We start from the raw sequence: 21,217 nt of genomic DNA on the forward strand, positions 1-21,217 counted from the left end.
ATGTCCTGGCTATTATAAATAGTGCTGCAATGAACACTGGGATACACGTGTCTCTTTCAATTCTGGTTTCCTCGGTGTGTATGCCCGGTAGTGGGATTTCTGGGTCATGAGTTCAGTTCAGTTCAGTTCAGTCACTCAGTCGTGTCCAAATCTTTGTGACTTCATGAATTGCAGCATGCCAGGCCTCCCTATCCATCTTAAGGCAGTTCTATTTCTAGTTTTTTAAGGAATCTCCACACTGTTCTCCATAGTGGATATACTAGTTTGCATTCCCACCAACAGTGTAAGAGGGTTCCCTTTTCTCTACACCCTCTCCAGCATTTATTGCTTGTAGACTTAGACCACAGCCATTCTGACTGGCGTGAAATGGTACCTCATAGTGGTTTTGATTTGCATTTCTCTGATAATGAGTGATGTTGAGCATCTTTTCATGTGTTTGTTAGCCATCTGTACGTCTTCTTTGGAGAAATGTCTGTTTAGTTTTTTGGCCCATTTTTTGATTGGGTCGTTTATTTTTCTGGAATTCAGCTGCAGGAGTTGCTTGTATATTTTTGAGATTAGTTATTTGTCAGTTGCTTCATTTACTATTATTTTCTCCCATTCTGAAGGCTGTCTTTTCACCTGGCTTATAGTTTCCTTTGTTGTGCAAAAGCTTTTAAGTTTAATTAGGTCCCATTTGTTTATTTTTTCTTTTATTTCCAATATTCTGGGAGGTGGGTCATAGAGGATCCTGTTGTGATTTATGTCGGAGAGTGTTTTTCCTATGTTCTCCTCTAGGAGTTTTATAGTTTCTGGTCTTACATTTAGATATTCAATCCATTTTGAGTTTATTTTTGTGTATGGTGTTAGAAAGTGTTCAGTTTCATTCCTTTATAAGTGATTGACCAGTTTTCCCAGCACCACTTGTTAAAGAGATTGTCTTTTCTCCATTGTATATTCTTGCCTCCTTTGTCAAATATAAGGTGTCCATAGGTGTGTGGATTTATCTCTGGGCTTTCTATTTTGTTCCATTGATCTATATTTCTGTCTTTGTGCCAGTACCATACTGTCTTGATGACTGTGGCTTTGTAGTAGAGCCTGAAGTAGGCAGGTTGATTCCTCCAGTTCCATTCTTCTTTCTCAAGATTGATTTGGCTATTTGAGGTTCTTTGTATTTCCATACAAATTGTGAAATTATTTGTTCTAGCTCTGTGAAAAATATGATTGGTAGCTTGATAGGGATTGCACTGAACCTATAAATTGCTTTGGGTAGTATACTCCTTTTCACTATATTGATTCTTCCGATCCATGAACATGGTATATTTCTCCATCTATTAGTGTCCTCTTTGATTTCTTTCACCAGTGTTTTATAGTTTTCTATGCATAGTTCTTTAGTTTCTTTAGGTAGATATATTCCTAAGTATGTTATTATTTTCTTTGCAATGGTGAGTGGAATTGTTCCTTAATTTCTGTTTCTATTTTCTAGTTGCTAGTGTATACGAATGCAAGGGAGTTTTGTGTGTTGATTTTATATCCTGCAACTTTACTATATTCATTGATTAGCTCTAGTAATTTTCTGGTGGAGTCTTTAGGGTTTTCTATATAGAGGATCATGCCATCTGCAAACAGTGAGAGTTTTACTTCTTTTCCAATTTGGATCCCATTTATTTATTTTTCTGCTCTGAATGCTGTGTCCAAAACTTCCAAAACTATGTTGAATGGTAGTGGTGAAAGTGGGCAACCTTGTCTTGTTCCTGACTTTAGGGAAAATGTTTTCAATTTTTCATATTGAGGATAATGTTTGCTGTGGGTTTGTCATATATAGCTTTTATTATGTTGAGGTATTTTCCTTCTGTTCCTGCTTTCTGCAGGGTTTTTTATCATAAATGGATGTTGGATTTTGTCAAAGGCCTTTCTGCATCTATTGAGATAATCATATGGCTTTTATTTGTATTTTTTTATATATTTTTATTTTTATTTTTAACTTTACAATATTGTATTGGTTTTGCCATATATCAAAATGAATCTGCCACAGGTATACACGTGTTCCCATTTGTTAATGTGGTGTATTACTTTGATTGATTTGTGGCTATTGAAGAATCCTTGCATCCCTGGGATAAAGCCCACTTGGTCATGGTGTATGATCTCTTTAATGTGTTGTTGGATTCTGATTGCTAGAATTTTGTTAAGGATTTTTGCATCTATATTCATCAGTGATATTGGCCTGTAGTTTTCTTTTTTTGTGGCATCTTTGTCAGGTTTTGGTATTAGTGTGATGGTGGCCTCATAGAATGAGTTTGGAAGTTTACCTTCCTCTGCAGTTTTCTGGAAGAGTTTGAGTAGAATAGGTGTTAGCTCTTCTGTAAATTGTTGGTATAATTCAGCTATGAAGCCGTCTGGACCTGGGCTTTTGTTTGCTGGAATATTTCTGATTACAGTTTCAATTTCTGTGCTTGTGATGGGTCTGTTAAGATTTTCTATTTCTTCCTGGTTCAAATTCCTGGAAAGTTGTACTTTTCTAAGAATTTGTCCATTTCTTCCAAGTTGTCCATTTTATTGGCATATAATTGCTGATAGTACTCTCTTATGATCCTTTGTATTTCTGTGTTGTCTGTTGTCATCTCTGCATTTTCATTTCTAATTTTATTGATTTGATTTTTCTCCCTTTGTTTCTTGATGAGTCTGGCTATCTGGCTAATGGTTTGTTAATGTTATTTATCCTATCAAAGAACCAGCTTTTGGCTTTGTTGATTTTTGCCATGGTCTCTTTTGGTTCTTTTGCATGTATTTATGCCCTAGTTTTTAAGATTTCTTTCCATCTACTAACCCTGGCGTTCTTCATTTCTTCCTCTTCTACTTGCTTTAGGTGTAGAGTTAGGTTATTTATTTGACGTTTGTCTTATTTCTTGAGGTATACCTGTATTGCTATGAACCTTCCCCTTAGCACTGCTTTTACAGTGTCCCACAGGTTTTGGGTTGTTGTGCTTTCATTTACATTTGTTTCTATGCATATTTTGATTTCTTTTTCAAATTCTTCTGTGATTTGTTGGTTATTCAGCAACGTGTTGTTCAGTCCCCATATGCTGGAATTTTTAGTAGCTTTTCTCCTGTAATTGACATCTAATCTTACTGCATTGTGGTCAGAAAAGATGCTTGGAATGATTTCATTTTTTTTAAATTTACCAAGGCTACATTCATGGCCCAGGATGTGATCTATCCTGGAGAAGGTTCCATGTGCGCTTAAGAAAAAGGTGAAATTCATTGTTCTGGGGTGAAATGTCCTATAGATATCAATTAGGTCTAGCTGGTCTATTGTATCATTTAAAGTTTGTATTTCCTTGTTAATTTTGTGTTTAGTTGATCTATCCATAGATGTGAGTGAGGTATTAGAGTCTCCCACTATTATTGTGTTACTGTTAATTTCCCCTTTCATACTTGTTAGCATTTGTCTTACATATTGTGGTGCTCTTATGTTGGGTGCATATATATTTATAATTATTATATCTTCTTCTTGGATTGATCCTTTAATCATTATGTAGTGTCCTTTTGTGTCTCTTTTCACAGCCTTTGTTTTAAAGTCTATTTTATCTGGTATGAGTATTGCTACTCCTGCTTTCTTTTTGTCTCTATTTGCTTGGAATATCTTTTTCCAGCCCTTCACTTTCAGTCTGTATGTGTCCCCTGTTTTGAGGTGGGTCTCTTGTAGACAACATATATAAGGGTCTTGTTTTTGTATCCATTCAGCCAGTCTTTGTCTTTTAGTTGGGACATTCAACCCATTTACGTTTAAGGTAATTATTGATAAGTATGATCCCATTGCCATTTACTTTATTGTTTGGGGTTTGAGTTTATATACACCCTTTTTGTGTTTCCTGTCTAGAGAAGATTCTTTAGCATTTGTTGGAGAGCTGGTTTGGTGGAGCTGAATGCTCTCAGCTCTTGCTTGTCTGTAAAGCTTTTGATTTCTCCTTCATATTTGAAATAGAGCCTTACTGGGTACAGTAATCTGGGCTGTAAGTTATTTTCTTTAATCCCTTTAAGTATGTCTTGCCATTCCCTTTGGGCCTGAAGAGTTTCTATTGAAAGATCAGCTGTTATCCTTATGGGAATCCCTTTGTGTGTCATTTGTTGTTTTTCCCTTGCTGCTTTTAATATTTGTTCTTTGTGTTTGATCTTTGTTAATTTAATTAATATGTGTCTTGGGGTGTTTCACCTTGGGTTTATCCTGTTTGGGACTCTGGTTTTCTTGGACTTGGATGATTATTTCATTCCCCATTTTAGGGAAGTTTTCAACTATTATCTCCTCAAGTATTTTCTCATGGTCTTTCTTTTTGTCTTCTTCTTCTGGGACTCCTATGATTCGAATATTGGGGCATTTAACATTGTCCTGGAGGTCTCTGAGATTGTCCTTTAATGTTTCTTTTAATTCATTTTTCTTTTTCCCTCTCTGATATATTTATTTCTACCATTCTATCTTCTACTTCACTAATCCTATCTTCTGCCTCTGTTATTCTACTATTTGTTCCCTCCAGAGTGTTTTTGATCTCATTTATCACCTTATTCAGGAGAAGACAATGGCATCCCACTCCAGTACTCTTGCCTGGAAAATCCCATGGATGCAGGAGCCTGGCAGGCTACAATCCATGGGGTCGCTAAGAGTCAGACACGACTGAGTGACTTCACTTTCACTTTTCACTTTCATGCATTGGAGAAGGAAATGGCAACCCACTCCAGTGTTCTTGCCTGGAGAATCCCAGGGATGGGAGAGCCTGGTGGGCTGCCGTCTATGGGGTCGCACAGAGTCGGACACGACTGAAGCTACTTAGCAGCATTGCATTGCATTGCATTATTCATTATATATTGACTCTTTTTTATTTATTCTAGGTCCTTGTTAAACCTTTTTTGCCTCTTCTTAATCCTTGTCTCCAGGCTATTTATCTGTGATTCCATTTTGATTTCAAGATTTTGGATCATTTTCACTATCATTATTCGGAATTCTTTATCAGGTAGATTCCCTATCTCTTCCTCCTTTGTTTGGTTTGGTGGGCATTTATCCTGTTCCTTTACCTGCTGGGTATTCCTCTGTCTCTTCATCCTATTTTTATTGCTGTGTTTGGGATGGCCTTTCTGTATTCTGGCAGTTTGTGGAGTTCTCTTTATTGTGGAGTTTCCTTGCTGTGGGTGGGGTTGTACTGGTGGCTTGTCAAGGTTTTCTGGTTAGGGAAGCTTGTGTCCGTGTTTGGTGGGTGGAGCTGGATTTCTTCTCTCTGGAGTGCAATGAAGTCTCCAGTAATGAGTTATGAGATGTCAATGGGTTTGGTGTAACTTTGGGCAGCCTGTATATTGAAGCTCAGGGCTGTGTTACTGTGATGTTGGAGAATTTGTGTGGTATGTCTTGCTCTGGAACTTGTTGGCCTTTGGGTGGTGCTTGGTTTCAGTGTAGATATGGAGGCATTTGATGAGCTCCTGTCGATTAATGTTCCCTGGAGTCAGGAGTTCTCTGGTGTTCTCAGGATTTGGACTTAAGCCTCCTGCTTCTGGTTTTCAGTCTTATTTTTACAGTAGCCCCAAGACTTCTCCATATAAACAGCACCATTGATAAAACATCTAGGTTAAAGATGAAAAGTTTCTCCACAGTGAGGGACACCCAGAGAGGTTCACAGAGTTACATGGAGAAGAGAAGAGGGAGAATGGAGTTAGAGGTAACCCGAATGAGATAAGGTGGAATCAAAAGAGGAGAGAGCAAGCTAGCCGGTAATCACTTCCTTATGTGTGATCCACAGTCTGGACTGCTCAGAGATGTTGACGGAGTTATACAGAGAAGAGAAGAGGGAGGAAGGAGACAGAGGTGGCCAGGAGGATAAAGGGGGGAATCAAAAGGAGAGAGACAGATCCAGCCAGTAATCAGTTTCCTAAGTGTTCTCCACCATCCAGAACACACAGATATTCACAGAGTTGGGTAGAGAAGAGAAGGAGGAGGGAGGAGATAGAGGAAAACTGGTGGAGAAAAAGGAGAATCCAAAGAGGGAGAGAGCAGTCAAGCCAATAATCTCACTCCCAAGTAAAAACGAGTACTGAAGATTGGGTTCTTAAAGGTACAAAATTGATAACAAATACCAAAAAGCAAAGATTAAAACTCTAGAGTAGCGGTTGGATTTTCAAAAATACAATATTAAAGAAAAGAAAAAGAAAAAAAAAAACAAAGTTACAAAAACTATATATCAGATCAGATCAGTTGCTCAGTCCTGTCTGACTCTTTGTGACCCCATGAATCACAGGACGCCAGGCCTCCCTGTCCATCACCAACTCCCGGAGTTCACCCAGACTCACGTCCATCGACTCAGTGATGCCATCCACCCATCTCATCCTCTGTCGTCCCCTTCTCTTGCCCCCAATCCCTCCCAGCATCAGAGTCTTTTCCAATGAGTCAACTCTTGGCATGAGGTGGCCAAAGTACTGGAGTTTCAGCTTTAGCATCATTCCTTCCAAAGAAATCCCAGGGCTGATCTCCTTCAGAATGGACTGGTTGGATCTCCTTGTAGTCCAAGGGACTCTCAAGAGTCTTCTCCAAGACCACAGTTCAAAAGCATCAATTCTTCGGTGCTCAGCCTTCTTCACAGTCCAACTCTCACATCCATACATGACCACAGGAAAAACCATAGCCTTAACTAGATGAACCTTTGTTGGCAAAGTAATGTCTCTGCTTTTGAATATGCTATCTAGGTTGGTCATAACTTTCCTCCCAAGGAGTAAGCATCTTTTAATATGAAGTTTGCTTTAAAAAATAGGGTCTCGTTTTTTTGCAAAGTAATAGTAGGTTATAAAGATGAAAATTAAAGGAGTAATACATACAACACAGAAGTCGCTCAGTTGTGTCTGACTCTTTGCGACCCCATGGATTGTAACCCACCAGGCTCCTCAGTCCATGGGATTTTCCAGGCATGAATACTGGAGTGGGTTGCTGTTTCCTTTTTAGAGGACTTAACATTTTAAAAATATTAAAAAATGATAGTAAAAATATATCTAGGACTTTCTCTGGTGTTGTTGTGGGCAGTGTGGGGTCAGTTCATTTTCGGATAGTTCCTTGGTCCGGCACATATTTCTTAAGATCTATAGGCCCCTTCCTATGTAGTCAGTACTAACTACAGGGTTTTAATCTATTGCACCTGTCACTTTCAAGGCGGTTCCCTCTGTTTTAGCTTCTTCTGTTTGCTGGTCTCTTCAATGTCTAATTTCCACCATGACACAAGCAGGTGGTGGTGGACACTTTTTTAGGCTCACTTGTTCAGTCGTGCTGTGGGGAGGGAGGGACACTGCAAACAAATAACACTGGCGTGTGCTCGCAGTGTCTCAGCCACACTGGGTCTGCCCCGACTCATGACACGTGTGCCCTCCCTGCCCACACTGCTCTGGCTCTAGGTTGCTCTGCTGGGAACCATCCGAGGCTGGCCCTGGGCTGCATGCACCTCCCAGGTCTAAGCTGCTCGGTTCAGGCACTCAGGTAGTCCTCAGAAGTGCAGACTCAGTTGGGTCTCACCTCAGGTGATGAGGTGTTTGGCGAGCATGGTCGCTGTGACTTATTGCCTCCCCCATCCATGCTGTTTGGTTTTCTGGGTGTAGAACCCCAAGAAGTCTTAGTTATCAAAGAAGCCTGCTTGCAGTTTGGTAGATAATGCCTCTCTGGGGCTGTGATTGCCCCCTTCCAGCTCTGGCTGCACTCGTGGCCTGTCACTGGAGGGGGATGGGCCTGCCTGCAGCCAGCTAGCTCTGTTCAGTCCTTTGTCCTGTGAGCGGGCCTGGTGGTGTCTTAGGTTAGGGCTTTTCATGTAGTAGCTATCCCACAGCCTGGTTTGCTAACCCAAGTTAGTTCCCTCAGATTGCCCTCAGGGCATTCACCTCCCTGCCCAGTTCCCACTTTCTAGTGTCGGGTGGAGGCGTCTGCCCTGCTTCTCCACTGGGGGAGTTACCGTTGGGCATGTAATCTGTGAGGTTTAATTATTTATTTATTTATTTTTTCCTCCCAGTTATGTTGCCCTCTGTGGTTCCAAGGCTCGCCACAGATTCAGCAGTGAGAGTGTTTCCTGGTGTTTGGAAACTTCTCTCTTTTTAAGGCTCCCTTTCCGGGATGGAGCTCCATCCCTACCTCTTTTGTCTCTCTTTTTGTCTTTATATTTTTTCCTACCTCCTGTCGAAGACAATGGGCTGCTTTTTTGAGTGCCTGATGTCCTCTGATGACATTCAGAAGTTGTTTTGTGGAATTTACTCAGCGTCTAAATGTTCTTTTGATGAATTTGTGGGGGAGAAAGTGGTCTCTCTGTCCTATTCCTCCGCCACCTTCAGGTTGGCTTCAAGGGCATTTCATATGAAAATTTATTTGTTTAACTTACTCCTCACAGATTCTTCATCACTCCAATGCTATTTTTCACTTATCAAAAGTATGTAATTATAGAAGTCAGCATTATCAAATATTAATTGAATGACTACAATATGCCATGCATAACCCTTTTCTTCCAGACTTTCACTTTAATCAAATGGCATTAGAATGAAGATTTCTTCATGATATTGACTTAAAGCAGAAATATTTACAAGCTTAAATATTAAGTTAGGAAAATGATCTAGTCCCTTTTAAACATCTTTTATTACATCACCACGTCCACTCCATTAATTACTTTTAGATATTGAATTATTGAAATAACACTTATTTCTTGAAGAAAACATGAATTATATAATTTAAAAAGGAAAAACACTCTAGAAATAATTGTTATCAACTCAACTACATTGTAAAGCTTGCATTGTAAAACTTTAGAGAAATGTGACTGATATTACCTGACTACCTAAAGTAAAAGAAAAAGGTGACCATCACCATAGTGGTATAATGTGGCTCTCATTTATCCCCTGGTATGATGTGATGAGAGAAGCTTTACTTCTGTGATATTCCTTCCCTCAAACCAATGTGAAAAAATCATTAGAAAAGTCCACATTTGAAAGTATTCTACAGGATACCTCACCAGTATCCCTTAGAATTGTAAGACCCAAGAAAAAGAAAATTGAAGAAGCATCACAGACCGAGGAGATTTGGAAGACATGATGACTTAATGCAATATGGTACCTAGACTGGATTCTAGACAAGAAAGTTGGCATTAGTGGTGAGGGGAGCAAGAAACTGATAAAATGCAATAAAATTTACTTTATCAAAATAATAGTTTACCTATATTTATTTTTTTTATTTTATTGTGGTAAAAACACAACATGAAAAACCCTCTTAGATTTTAAGTGTACCCACACAGCGTTAAGGCTTGTAAGAGAAGACAATGAAGAGATGTTTGTCAAGGGGACAAAGTTTCAGTTATGAAAGATGAATAAATTTTTAAAATGTGCAACAATATAATTGCAATTAACAGTACATTTTATACTTGAAATGTGATAAGAGAGTAGAATTTAACTGTTTTCAACATGAAGAAAAAAATAAAAGAAAAAATATAAGACATTAATTGCTAATTGCTAATTTACTAATTATCTCGACTGTGATTATTTCACTATATATATATATATATAAACATCAATTATACTCCTTAGATCTGTACAATTTGTTTTTGTCAATTATACCTCAATAAATCTAAAAAAAAAAATTAGAAGTATACTTTAAAAAGATAAATATTTATTAAATAACAAAGATAAATTTTGATGTGACTTTTTATTATCCAACATTTTTGGAGTCTATGGGAATGATTATGGAGCATGGGAGAAGACACTTAAGCTTTTAACTTTCATACATAAATGTTTCTAAAGCCGCTGTTAATGTTTCTTCAGCTTTTCCAAGAAAATAGAATTACATGAGGAAGCAATAATTAATTATAATTGCATGCTTTGAGGCCTCTGAAGAATAAGGCAAGTGATTTTCTCCAGGCTCTTGTGCCACAAGGAGTGGAGAGACATGTCTCAACCTCTTCCCCAAACTACTGAGACCTCCAGAGGCTGGAAGGTGGGATGCCTTTTCCACCAGCAGGTCCATCTGTAGGTCTGAGAAGATATGGATATTCTTTACCATGTAGTGTATCTAAAAGATACCTTGCTGCTGCTGCTGCTAAGTCACGTCGGTCGTGTCCAACTCTGTGTGACCCCATAGACAGTACCCAACAGGCTCCTCTGTCCCTGGGATTCTCCATGCAAGAATACTAGAGTGGGTTGCCATTTCCTTCTCCAGTGCATGAAAGTGAAAAATGAAAGTTAAGTCGCCCAGTCATGTCCGACTCTTAGCGACCCCATGGACTGCAGCCTACCATGCTCCTCCATCCATGGGATTCTCCAGGTAAGAGTACTGAAGTGGGTTGCCACTGCCTTCTCCAAAGATACCTTAGGTTCTCTCATTCTTTCATGAGAAAAAGTCTTTTGGGGGAAATTTAGAGTCACTGCCAACATTAAGTATCAGGAACAGGAAGTGCATATTTTCTAGCAAGCTTTGTAGAGGGGGCCTGGCTTAGCTGAGCTCCTTTGTAGTAGTGTCCTGAACAAGTGTTTCCTGGGAGTGGGGAAGCAGAGGGTCTCTTAGAGTTTTCAGGTACATGTCTCTCTAATTCTGTGAGTTTTTGGAAGAATTTTTCAAGGGAACAGAGGTAGGTATTTAAACAAAACTAAATTAAGGATAAAATGAACCTCTGGAGACAAAGAATCAAAAGGTTCAGCTCCAAATCAGATTTTAGAGCATGGGAAAAACAAATGCTTACTCACAAGAGAAAAAAGAAAAAAAAAAGGAAGAAATTACAAGGATAAAGATTTTAGATACCAGTGCATTCCAGATTCAAAAATAATACAGATTGTTTAAACTATACAATAGCATCATTTGGGAGATAAGAAACTAAATGTTTAATTTGGACATAATTCAGACAGAAGAACCTGAAAATCTACAAGGAAATAAGGCAATATTTCTCAACTACAGATGATTATGAACCTCCCCTCCCCCCACATGGACATTTGACAATATCTAGAGGTGTTTTTGATTGTCATAGTGAATGTACTAGAGTGATTGGACAGAGGTCAGAGATGCTGCTATACATGGTAGCATGCACAGGGTAGCTCCCTATAAAAATAAAAATCCAACACAAAATATCAATAGTACCAAGCCTGAGAAACTCTGAAAATTATAATCAATAAATAATTTATAACAATAAGAATTGACTTGGGAAGATTTCCTTCTGATTAATCCTTAAATCCTTGGATATCTGAACACACAGAGCCATCAAGAGTTCTCACTGTTATGTGGGACCTCTTGCCTTTAATGCTGAAACATCTAGAACCAGTTGGTTCTAGGTTTGAGAAGTAGAGATGATCTTACCAGAAATGTTAGTCTAAGGAAGAAGTCTTGTTCATAAGGAAAGATAACTAAAAGAAATTAATTATCTGGTGTGTATGACTCACAGCTCTAAAGCAAGGATAGCTCCAGGTGAGCTGAGATGTGCCACATTGTTAACACCTCACACCATTGCCACCACGTGTTTGTCAAAACCTCTGCACAACAAAATAAATGATCAACAGAGAGAAGAGGCAGCAGAGTGGGAGGAAATATTTGCAATGCATGCATCTGATAAAGCAAGGGTCCTCAAATTCCAGGATTTAATGCCTGACAATCTGAGGTGGGTCTGATAATAAAAGTTTTACAGCAAACTAAATATGTGTGTCTTAACAGCCCATTACCCAAACCCATTTAAAACATTGTAGGTTGATCAAAGCAAAGAAGTAGGTTGCAAATTTTGAAATAAGTTCAATTCTATTCTTATAAGTTGACAAGGTACAAAGATTGTTGTTCAGTCACTAAGTCATGTTCAATACTTGTGATCCCACGGGTTGCAGCTCATCAGGCTTTCCTGTCCTTCCCTATCTCTTGCAGTTTGCTCAGACTTATGTCCATTGAATCAGGGATAAGTGAGTCAAAAAGACTCACTCCAAGGTACCCTCTTCTTGACTGATCTTCCACTTCAAACACTGAGTCCACCATTTCACCCTTCTGCCAGCCTCTGATTTGGGACTTAGAGTCCCACTAGGAAAATATTTTGGAGCTCACCACTTTTCTGAGAGCTTCTTTCACATCTTTGTTCCTCAGACTATAGATCAGGGGGTTCAGTATGGGGATCACTACAGTGTAGAACACTGTGGCCACTCTGTCAATGTCCATGCTGTTTCCAGAGTGGGGCCAGCAATAAATGATAAGGATTGTTCCCTGTAAGACAGCAATGGCAGCGAGGTGGGAGGCACAGGTGTAAAAGGCTTTGCACCTTTCCTCTGCTGAGTGTATCCTCAGGATGGTGATGAGAAAAAACAGGTAAGAGATAAGGATGATCACGCTTGTAATGATCTCACTGAAAGTGGCCACAGTGTATAGCACCAATTGATTCACAGTGACATCAGAGCAAGCAAGAGACAACAGAAGGGGAATATCACAAAAGAAATGGTTGATCACATTTGATCTGTAGAATGGGATCTGAAGATCTAAACACAAGTGAATCACAGAACATACAGTACCATTGAGATAGTAACAAGACACCAACTCCATGCAGAGATTTCAGGACATGGTGACCATGTAGAGCAGTGGGTCACAAATGGCCACAAAGCGGTCATAGGCCATCACTGCCAGCAGAATGACTTCAGTTACCACAGATGTGCAAAACAGGTAGAATTGCACAGTGAGTTCCAGGAAGGAAATAACTTTGTCTTCTTTTAAGATGTTAGCTATCATCTTTGGTGTGCTGATCATGGAGTAACAGAAATCCACAAAGGACAAGTGGCTAAGGAAAAAGTACATGGGGGGTGTGGAGTCTAGAGCTGACCTGAATCAGGGCAATCATGCCCAGGTTTCCCCAAACTGTGACTCCATAGATGGAAAGAAACAGCAGGAAAAGGAAGAGTCTGAGCTCAGGGGCATCTGAGAATCCAAGGAGGATGAAGTCTGTCACAGCAGTGCAGTTTTCCTCATCCATGTCCTCACTTTACCATGGTTGCAGAAAAATATTAATAGTTATTCTTCATTGGATCACTCCCAATTAGCTACTAAAAAGGACATGAGAATAAATAAGATAGTCAACTTTTTTCAGTAAAGAAATAAAACATTGATATTTTGAAGCTTAGGAAAAGTTCAGATATAGTAGCCCACAAATGCATAGAGCAGAGCTCACATTTATATTCACAGATCACATGAAATAATTCACATCCATGAAAACCTATGTGTTTATTTAAACTAGATCTACACAATTTTTAGCTTGGAACCGAATCATTAGAAAGACATCAAATGTTATTTAGTTAGCCATATTTGAAATTTAAATATCTTTTTTTTTATTTGCAGACTTTTTAATCAGTTATTGAAATACTGGGATCTCTGGGGATTTTTTTTTTTTAACACTACACAGGAAATGTCTTTCTTTCTTTTGATGAAATGATGAGAAGTATGCTTATTTAAGATTATTAACACACAAGCATCATGTTTTTATTATCACCCTTTAAATAGAAAAGTGAATTTTATACTCTCTTTTAGCATGCTTTTTCTATACAATTAGCCTAATGATTTTTAAATTATGGTATACAATGTTAGTCATTGTTCAAGGAATTGTTACTTAGGTCTAAACTTTCTGAACTGTGACTGAAGCCTTCTAATACCTATTTTCCAAATGAATTCACTAATATATTCAAGATATAAAATTTGTGAATATTAAATTAACACAAGTTCTTATTGCCACATTGCACTATTATTTATGATAGGAACTTAGAAACAAAATGTCAAAGAGCAGGGTAAAAGTGGTGCTACATGTATGTTATGGGAAATTATGCAGGTTTCAAAAGAGCTTTCAATGACCTGAAAAGTGACTAAGAAAATGGCAAGTTAAAAATAGAAAACCAGATCACAAAGATATAATACAGTATATCTATACATGTCATAGTCATATTTAATTCTCAAACCATCCAAGAAACATAAATATTTTTACCAATATTTTACTCCAATTGCTTTAAAAGTGCATTCAGAAATTTGCCTACTTTTTTTTAATAAAGGAGAGATATATTCAAACCCTTTGATATGTAGAAAATGCCAACAAAGGGTAAGACCATGCTTATTTATTCTCTCTCCTGATCCTAAGTAACAATAAAATGACTTAGTAGCACCTACTACTTATTCCTGGAGGAAAGGGAATCTGGACTAAAAGTCAGCACAGCCAGATTTTTCCTTATTCTTCAAATAACTTGAAAGAGGTAAACGATATGTGAATTAAGGAATCCTGGTTTGAATACAAATAATAATTCTGATGACATGCATTGTTCTCTTAAATGGCCAGTAATAAGTGAGTTGTCTTTTCTGATTTTGAAGTAGTAAACAATTTTGAAAACCTTTTCCTGCTTTTTTAAGTTTTAAAGATAAAAATTTGGCTGCTGATTACTTATAGAGCAGGAGTGATGTTGATCCCTGTTGTACATTTGTCAATGTCTGGAGTTACAGTTGGCTGTCACAACAGGAAGGGGTGCTCCTGACATCTAGAGGGCAGACTACAGATGCTGCTAAACAGTTTGCAGGCACAGGGCGGCATCTCCTTCCCCATTCCCAACCTCCTCACACACCCACAACATAAGCAAAACCCAAAATATAATCTGGCCCCAAATGTTAACAGTATCACATTTGAGAAAACTGTTGTAGCGATACATGGCCTTGGCACAAGATCAAACTACTGGCTCTCCTGTCTGCTTCAGAGGTGGTTCACATGCCTCTGCTCCTCCATCCGCAGTCCTGAGGACCCCTCACCACCACTCTCAGCATCAGGGTGACTCTCAGGAGAATCTCCCTGCTATCTTTCCCAGGTTCTGTGGATGGAGTTAATGTGAGAGAAGAAGAGGGAAGGGGAGAGGAATCAAGCATGTTCCCCAACTGGCTCACACTCTTTCCTCTGTTACACTAATAGCCATTACAAGATATTTCATTCTACAGATCGAATTGCTCCCATTTCCTGTCGAGATCATTTTTCAGTAGGTAAAGGGAAAACACTTTCATAGAGTTCTCCAAAATTGGCATTTGTTAAAACACTCTCCAAATACAGACTTTTAAAAATTAATTCTGATGTAATTTCCCTCTTCTACAATTCCTCCTTCTCTGACACATGGCTAATAATAAATCAGCCTCATTCGAAAATAAACAGAGAAGTTTCCAGACATCAGGAAATATCATTCAGTCCACTCCTACCCAAAACATAGTCCAACCAACCTGTTGATAAGTATTGCTCCCCATGTTTCTGAGGATGCGATGAGGGAAAGTGTCACAGGCTTTATGTTTTCATGCCTGTGTATCCAGGGGGCCCACGTCCCTTGAGATGCCAGAACCAGTCATTTATCTCTGTGGGATCTCAAACAGATATCAGGAAAACAACATCGTCTTGGGACTCAAACAATGAATGGCTTTCATAAGATGTAAAAAGAGGGGGGAAACTCTCCTGAGTTGGTAAATGTTATTGTAAGACAACATGACTCCTTTCAGAGTTTATGATAAATTAGAGTGTTGTATGCCTCATCCAAACATTGCACTATGAACCAGATAATGTTGCCATTATGACATATGTGAATGAGTCTTATAAACTCTGCCAGTCTTACACTCAAAGCTCCTTTCTGGAGGACATAGGGTCTAAAGACACAACAGCATCCTACCAAATACCAGAAAGGGGTGGGAACAATGAATCTCCTTTGTTGAGAATAATAGCAACTGCTCACACTTACTCACCACTTTCTATGTGTTAGGTACTGTTCTGAACATAACTATTAACACATTTCTTTTTAAGTACAGTTATGCAGCTTTGTTAACGTGGCGTTGAGAGACAGGCAGTTGTCACTTGCACAAAGTCATAATGGAATCACTGATAGAATGAGCATATGTGTTGCATTTTGGTTTCTGCAACCATATGGCTCTGTGAGGAAGAGCAGAGCTGATGGACAGTGCTGGATGCAGACCCTACTCACTGCAGAGTCTGTTTATGTGTCTGCCTGCAGGGTCTCTCCCAGGTCTGCTGCTTCTCTGCCCATGTAATCTTTTCCTAAACCAACAGGGTTAGAACGATTCGATGTGGTTTGTGCTCCTGGATATAACAAACATTCACAAACTCCATGACTCTAAATAGTACCAAGTAAATTGATTTCCAAATTCTCAACAGCTTTCATGTGTTTCCCTAAAATTGATTCATCTGACAATTTCCTGAGATTGTGGAGTGTTTCTGCCTCTCCATTCCACCCAGTACTTTCACTATTCCTTTTGTTTCACTTTTCAAAAGTAAAGATTCCTGTTATCCATTCACATATTATTGTGAGAATTACCCTAATTAAAAAACTAATAGCAAACTTCCAAAATCTAAAACATAAGAACACTGTGAAATGCTGTGTTCCATGAAGCCTGAAATTTGTTTGAATTAAGACATTTCAAAAGCAGAGACATTACTTTGCCAACACAGGTCTGTCTAGTCAAGGCTATGGTTTTTCCAGTGGTCATGTATGGATGTGAGAGTTGGACTGTGAAGAAAGCTGAGTGCCGAAGAATTGATGCTTTTGAACTGTGGTGTTGGAGAAGACTCTTGAGAGTCCCTTGGACTGCAAGGAGATCCAGTCCATTCTAAAGGAGATCGGTCCTGAGTGTTCTTTGGAAGGAATGATGCTAAAGCTGAAACTTCAGTACTTTGGCCACCTCATGCAAAGAGTTGACTCATTGGAAAACACTCTGATGCTGGGAGGGATTGGGGGCAGGAGGAGAGGGGGACGACAGAGGGTGAGATGGCTGGATGGCATCACTGACTTGATGGCCATGAGTTTGAGTGAACTCTGGGAGTTGGTGATGGACAGGGAGGCCTGGCGTGCTGCAATTCATGGGGTCGCAAAGAGTCGGACACGACTGAGTGACTGAACTGGACTGAGCTGAAGACATTTCAAGCCCATGGTATGACTTCTTGTTTCCTTCTAGATTATATAACTTTCTTTTCTCAGAAAATACGGGTATTGGACATGTATTTTAGCCAGTACAGTGATGTTTTGGTATTATATATAAAACTCATTACTATTATATATAGTAAATTCATGATGATATCTCATTAGCATCATTTTTTTGTCATTGTTCTTATTATACTCTGAAAGCGTTGCCACAAAATGCATCTCCCTGGAGAGAGTCTCATGGCAGAAAGACTAAAAAGACAACATTATTTGCAGTGATGTTTATATTGTCTATGCAACCCACTCATAGAAAACTGCTTTGCATATCTATCTTAAAGACAAAGCAGAAACTTTTCTTAAAATTGATTTAAATACAAATATTTAACTGAAATTTATTTTATAGGTATTGATAAGTTAAGTACTACAAATAACAAGATCTAAGTTTTTGATAACCTGTATTTATATAACATAAGATCATATTGTTTGAGTGAATCATTTCATCAAAAGATTCAATGACACCAACAATATGTCAAATTTTCTAAATTTTTTAATTGTACATTTTAACTGAGCTGCTTCCAAGCAGAAGGAAAGCAGAAATGTTGAATTTCTATATGATAAGACTTGGGAAGGTGATTGTGGCTGCATCATGAATTAAAATCAGTTGTATTTTAAGACAGCACAACAAACTACTCCAAAACATAGGAGTTAAAAAGAGCTGTTTATTGTTACACAGCTGTTTATAGTTACTTATGTAACTGAATCACAGTTACATAAGTCACTCAGGCAATTCTGATGATCTGATCCAGAGGTGACTGCTCTTCACTAGTATGTTTGTGAAAGTCTCTCAGTCATGCCCAACTCTGCGATCCCATGGACTTCTCCATGTTTGCCATCTTATGGAGTTCTCCAGGCCAGAATACTGGAGAGGGTAGCCTTTCCCTCCTCCAGGGGATCTTCCCAACCCAGGGATCGAACACAGGTCTCCCACACTGCAGTGGATTCTTTACGAGCTTAGGCACAAGGGAAGCCCAAGAATACTGAAGTGGGTAGCCTGTCCCTTCTCCAGCGAATCTTCACGACCCAGGAATCAAACCAGGGTCTCCTGCATTGCAAGAAGATTCTTTACCAACTGATCTATCAGGGAAGCTGGTATGTTTATGTGTGTTATTAGCTTGTTAGGCTTGGTGATCTAAGAGAGCTCATACATCAGTCTGGAGGTTGGCTAGATGCTGTTTCATGGGATAGTGTTGTGACCTATATTGCTTATTTACCAATATGCTAATCTGTGCTTGTTCACATAACTTCTATTCTAAGAGTTTGTGCAAATTCCAAGGGATTTTGACATCGCTACAGGACTTTCTTGTAACTGACACAATATTTCACTTCAAGAACCTTATGTTAGCCAAAATCACTAACAAAAGTAGCCTAATTTTTTTTAATGGAGGAATTGATTTGACCATTTGATCAGAAGAAAAGGAAAATGTGGGCATGCCTAGTTAAGTGGAGAATTGGGATCATGCTTGAAATATATCACACAGGGTAAAAAAAAAAAAAAGTCCTTTTGAAAGACAGAATCTCCAAAAATTTAGCCTTAAGCAAACTGGAAGACAATCTAATTTTGTTTAAAGTGTTACTTTGAAAAATTTGGTGAAAGATCATTTTAAAAAATTGAATGAAAGATCGACATGTCAGTACTATTCCAGCACAATTTCTGACAGAGTTTCTATTCCCATTTACTGTTAATACTCCCAAATATTCTCAGTATTTTCATCTATTAAAAAGTGGGCATTGAGAAATTTGTTTAGACATATTGAGCAGAGAAGAAGGGTGTTTAAGTTATTCAGGCAAAAGTGAGATATTGACTTTTCTTATTCCCCCATCATTGCTCCCAAGACCATGGTGAACCTCATGGTAGAAGACAGAACCATTTCATTTGTAGGTTGTGTAATACAATTCTTTTTCTTCTGTACCATTGTGGTGACTGAGTCCTTGTTATTAGTTGTGATGGCCAATGACCGCTTTCGTGGCCATCTGCAACCCTCTGCTCTACATGGTGGCCCTGTCCCCGAGACTCTGTGTGATGTTAGTGGGTTGGATCTTATGCCTGGGGTGTAGCTTACTCCTTGACATTCACATGTTCTGTTACCAAATTATCATTTTGAGGTTTCAACACAATCAATCACTTCTGTGAGTTCTCCTCCCTGCTTTCCCTCTCTTGCTCTGATACTTATTTCAACAAGTCACGGCTTTTTATTTTCTCCACCTTTAATGAGGTCAGCTCACTCTTCGTCATTCTCCTGTCTTATGTGTTTATTGTTGTTACCATCCTCAAAATGCCTTCAGCCTGTGGTCACCGCAAAGCCTTCTCCACCTGTGCCTCCTGCCTGACCACCATCAGCATCTTCCCCAGCACCATCCTCTTCCTCTACTCTGAGCCCAACTTCGCGACCTCCAGGCACACAGTCAAAGTGGCGTCTGTGTTTTACACAGTGGTTAGCCCCATGTTGAATCCCCTGATCTACAGTCTGAGAAATAAGGATGTCAAGGACACAGTCTCCAAGATCATGAAATCTAAAATATTTCTTATTGAGCATTATTATAATAGTAGAGTTATATAGTGTGCCTGCAGAGATTGGATTTTAAAGATACATTTAGATTAATGAAGAGTGAATGCTGTAAAATTTGTGAATGCTGGGCTTGGAGAAGGATTGGGGGAAGGATAGTTAGAGTGGTTGGGATGGATATGTACATTCTGTTACATTTAAAATGTATAGCCAACAAGGATATAGCACATGGAACTCTTCTCACTGTTATGTGGCAGCCTTGATAGGAGAAGTGTCTGGGTGAAAGGACACATGTGTGTGTGTATATATATATATATATATATATATATATATATATATATATATATCTGAGTCCCTTCACTTTTCACCTGAAAGTATCACAACATTGTTTGTTAAAAGGCTATATCTGAGTATAAAATAAAATGTTAAAAAAATGTTAAATGCTGTAAATTTGAAGAACATGAATTTTGGGTCAAAGACACTAAACTTGACTCTGTTTCTCTTGGTATAAAAAACAAAGATGAAATTAAATTTATTAAGATTACACTAGGTATGCCACATGACACCTATACTGTATTTTCATCTGTGTAATACAATTGTTTTGCCTGAAATTTTAGATGAAAAATTTAAAAATTGAGAGACTGTTATATTTTCCCTAGTAAGAGACAGAGTCAAGACATGAGTTGGACATGACTGAGCGACTGAACTGAACTGATGCAGTTACAGGAGAAGGCAATGGCAACCCACTCCAGTGTTATCCTGCCTGGATTATCCTGCCTGGATAATCCCAGAGATGGGGGAGCCTGGTGGGCTGCAGTCTGTGGGGTCGCACAGAGTTGGACATGACTGAAGTGACTTAGCAGCACTCTATTTCTTTACCAAAGACATAACAAGGCAGAAGACAGAAATCCTTGACTTTACCTGTGACATGAAAATAAGGATCAATCTACACATCTGTGACTGGAATCTTAATCCAGACTCCCAGACATTTTCCACTTGTCTAAAAGAGAATCTATGTTCAATGTCTTAGTACTAAGATGCTCCATTTATTCATAATCATGTTCCAAATTATGACAAACTAGTTAACTTATATGCAGAGTACATCATGAGAAAGGCTGAGATGGAAGAAGCACAAGCTGAAATCAAGATTGCCGGAAAAAAAAGTCAATAACCTCAGATATGCAGATGACACCACCCTTATGGCAGAAAGTGAAGAGGAACTAAAAAGCCTCCTGAAGAAAATGAAAAAGGAGAGTGAAAAAGTTGGATTAAAGCTCAACACTCAGAAAATGAAAATCATGGCATCTGGTCCCATCACTTCATGGGAAATAGATGGGGAAACAGTAGAAAAAGTGTCAGACTTTATTTTTTGGGGCCTCCAAAATAGCTGCAGATGGTGACTGCAGTCATGAAATTAAAAGACGCTAACTCCTTAGAAGGAAAATTATGACCAACCTAGATAGCATATTCAAAAGCAGTGAATTATTTTGCAAACAAAGGTTCGTCTAGTCAAGGCTATGGTTTTTCCTGTGGTCATGTATGGATATGAGAGTTGGACTTTGAAGAAGGCTGAATGCTGAAGAATTGATGCTTTTGAACTGTGGTGTTGGAGAAGACTCTTGAGAGTCCCTTGGACTGCAAGGAGATCCAACCAGTCCATTCTGAAGGAGATCAGCCCTGAGTGTTCTTTGGAAGGAATGATGCTAAAGCTGAAACTCCAGTACTTTGGCCACCTCATGTGA

General features: G+C 38.8%; 2 pseudogenes; one reads left to right on the top strand and one right to left on the bottom strand.

Moving 5' to 3' along the window:
* Nucleotides 1–12,013: 12,013 nt before the first annotated feature.
* LOC102267907 (olfactory receptor 5L2-like) lies at nucleotides 12,014–12,950 on the bottom strand (annotated as a pseudogene).
* Nucleotides 12,951–14,047: 1,097 nt separating this feature from the next.
* LOC102268744 (olfactory receptor 5D18-like) lies at nucleotides 14,048–19,529 on the top strand (annotated as a pseudogene).
* Nucleotides 19,530–21,217: the final 1,688 nt, after the last annotated feature.

This window comes from Bos mutus, chromosome 28 (assembly GCF_027580195.1).
Source record: "Bos mutus isolate GX-2022 chromosome 28, NWIPB_WYAK_1.1, whole genome shotgun sequence".
Classification (NCBI taxonomy): Eukaryota; Metazoa; Chordata; class Mammalia; order Artiodactyla; family Bovidae; genus Bos; species Bos mutus.